Source organism: Cucurbita maxima, unplaced genomic scaffold (assembly GCF_002738345.1).
Source record: "Cucurbita maxima cultivar Rimu unplaced genomic scaffold, Cmax_1.0 Cma_Scf01496, whole genome shotgun sequence".
In the NCBI taxonomy this organism is placed as follows: domain Eukaryota; kingdom Viridiplantae; phylum Streptophyta; class Magnoliopsida; order Cucurbitales; family Cucurbitaceae; genus Cucurbita; species Cucurbita maxima.
The window spans coordinates 1-2845 of NW_019273512.1; the positions used below are offsets into that span (position 1 = coordinate 1).

Genomic DNA, 2845 nt, shown 5'->3' on the forward strand with positions numbered 1-2845 from the left:
AGAATAGGTCGTCAGGGGTGGGGGCTTTACCGGGGGGACTAACTAGTAAAAGGCCAAGGAGTACTGTCCACTCCAGCCCAGCCCCTTAGAATTGCTTTATCCATATATTAGCTTACCTTTCCAAGTGACCACACGCTTAACCGCGAAATTCTGATGGGATCCGGTGCATTAGTGCATTAGCTTACCTTTCATTCGTAGAGAAAGGAAGAAAAGAACTCGGAGAAATTGAAAGAAAAAAAGGGTGCACCACGAGGACTTCCCAAGTGGTCACCCAACTTAGTACTACTCTCGCGCACCACGAGGACTTCCCAAGTGGTCACCCAACTTAGTACTACTCTCGCGCACCACGAGGACTTCCCAAGTTGTCACCCAACTTAGTACTACTCTCGCGCACCACGAGGACTTCCCAAGTGGTCACCCAACTTGGTACTACTCTCGCGCACCACGAGGACTAGGACTTCCCAAGTGGTCACCCAACTTAGTACTACTCTCGCGCACCACGAGGACTAGGACTTCCCAAGTGGTCACCCAACTTAGTACTACTCTCGCCCAGGCACGCTTAACTGCGGAGTTCTGATGGGATCCGGTGCATTAGTACTGGTATGATCGCACCCGACATGCCATGCGCACAAAATCGGATTTAACGCATGCGGGGCGGCATGATCGAAACGCGATGGGCGTGAGCGGGGGAGGTTCTCATTTGTAGAGAAAGGAAGAAAAGAACTGGGAGAAATTGAAAGAAAAAAAGGGGTGCTCCCAAGTGGTCACCCAACTTAGTACTACTCTCGCCCAAGCACGCTTAACTGCGGAGTTTTGATGGAATCCGATGCATTAGTGCTGGTATGATCGCACCCGACATGCCATGCGCACAAAATCGGATTTAACGCATGCGGGGCGGCATGATCGAAACGCGATGGGCGTGAGCGGGGGAGGGGTTCTCATTTGTAGAAAGGAAGAAAAGAACTGGGAGAAATTGAAAGAAAAAAAGGGGTGCAACACGAGGACTTCCCAAGTGGTCACCCAACTTAGTACTACTCTCGCCCAAGCACGCTTAACTGCGGAGTTTTGATGGAATCCGATGCATTAGTGCTCGTATGATCGCACCCGACATGCCATGCGCACAAAATCGGATTTAACGCATGCGGGGCGGCATGATCGAAACGCGATGGGCGTGAGCGGGGGAGGGGTTCTCATTTGTAGAGAAAGGAAGAAAAGAACTGGGAGAAATTGAAAGAAAAAAAGGGGTGCAACACGAGGACTTCCCAAGTGGTCACCCAACTTAGTACTACTCTCGCCCAAGCACGCTTAACTGCGGAGTTCTAATGAGATCCGGTGCATTAGTGCTGNAGTTCTGATGAGATCCGGTGCATTAGTGCTGGTATGATCGCACCCGACATGCCATGCGCACAAAATCAGATTTAACGCATGCGGGGCGGCATGATCGAAACGCGATGGGCGTGAGCGGGGGAGGTTCTCATTTGTAGAGAAAGGAAGAAAAGAACTGGGAGAAATTGGAAGAAAAAAAGGGGTGCAACACGAGGACTTCCCAAGTGGTCACCCAACTTAGTACTACTCTCGCCCAAGCACGCTTAACTGCGGAGTTCTGATGGGATCCGGTGCATTAGTGCTGGTATGATCGCACCCGACATGCCATGCGCACAAAATCGGATTTAACGCATGCGGGGCGGCATGATCGAAACGCGATGGGCGTGAGCGGGGGAGGTTCTCATTTGTAGAGAAAGGAAGAAAAGAACTGGGAGAAATTGAAAGAAAAAAAGGGGTGCAACACGAGGACTTCCCAAGTGGTCACCCAACTTAGTGCTACTATCGCCCAAGCACGCTTAACTGCGGAGTTCTGATGGGATCCGGTGCATTAGTGCTGGTATGATCGCACCCGACATGCCATGCGCACAAAATCGGATTTAACGCATGCGGGGCGGCATGATCGAAACGCGATGGGCGTGAGCGGGGGAGGTTCTCATACGTAAGACCATGGCTGTGTTTTCCAGAGAAAAAGTTGTTTTAAGCGTTTTTGAAGTTTACGTTATAAATGATGTTCATGTAAGAGTTATATTTCCGCATTATAGATAAGCATGAGACGTTAGTAGTGACTATGAGTGTGTGAAAATTTAGGGTCGTTACAGAAATGGTGGAAATATACGTTTCATCTTCTTCTTTTGTTTTTCTAAATCTGAACCTCCTTCCATGCTGGTTCTCATGAAAAAAATTTATGGTTCTAGAAACTAGACACAATAAGAGGAGTCTGTGGAAGAAAATTTGAAACAATTTGGATACTAGAAGCTCAAGAACGGAAGTTAGATCTTCATGGAATTATTAAAATGGTTTAGCTTTCAGTTAGAAACTCAATGTCAATCATTTATAGGAATGCTAGTAAATATATTAGATTAAATTTATATCCGTAGCCAAATTAATAGATTAAAAATAGAATGGTCAACAAAATTTGTGAACACTAAGATAAGAAATGATTTGGAAACAAGATTTAGTAGAAATTTGGAATATATGAGAACAAAATTAAAATGCAACAGATAGGAAGAAAATAAGATCAAAGAATTAAAAACCACAAACTAAATATAGAGGGAAAAGAAAATACAAAGGACGTGTCATATAATTTACAATGACCAATGTAAATTAGAGAAATAAGTGTGTAGAGTTCAAACTTGAAACTCATGTCATGGGCTTATATAAGTTGACTCGGATTACAAAGGACGGAATCGAACTTTCGTTAAAGATATATTCGTGACAACGACTTAAGCTAGCCAGGTAAGTGACCTTATTCTCGGTATGGTTATATTTGATGTTGACACGTGCCTCGTGGTTCTGCACG

The 2845-nt window shown here is 45.5% G+C and overlaps 4 non-coding genes and 2 pseudogenes across 4 annotated transcripts; all 6 read right to left on the minus strand.

Moving 5' to 3' along the window:
• Positions 1-494: 494 nt before the first annotated feature.
• On the minus strand, positions 495-614 carry LOC111475412. The gene has a single exon (XR_002716482.1). It is a non-coding gene; the product is annotated as a 5S ribosomal RNA (ribosomal RNA).
• A 120-nt stretch (positions 615-734) lies between these two features.
• LOC111475408 lies at positions 735-854 on the minus strand (annotated as a pseudogene).
• A 133-nt stretch (positions 855-987) lies between these two features.
• LOC111475410 lies at positions 988-1106 on the minus strand. The gene has a single exon (XR_002716481.1). It is a non-coding gene; the product is annotated as a 5S ribosomal RNA (ribosomal RNA).
• Positions 1107-1241: 135 nt separating this feature from the next.
• LOC111475411 lies at positions 1242-1392 on the minus strand (annotated as a pseudogene).
• Positions 1393-1525: 133 nt separating this feature from the next.
• On the minus strand, positions 1526-1644 carry LOC111475407. Its single transcript, XR_002716479.1, has one exon. It is a non-coding gene; the product is annotated as a 5S ribosomal RNA (ribosomal RNA).
• A 133-nt stretch (positions 1645-1777) lies between these two features.
• Positions 1778-1896, minus strand: LOC111475409. The gene has a single exon (XR_002716480.1). It is a non-coding gene; the product is annotated as a 5S ribosomal RNA (ribosomal RNA).
• Positions 1897-2845: the final 949 nt, after the last annotated feature.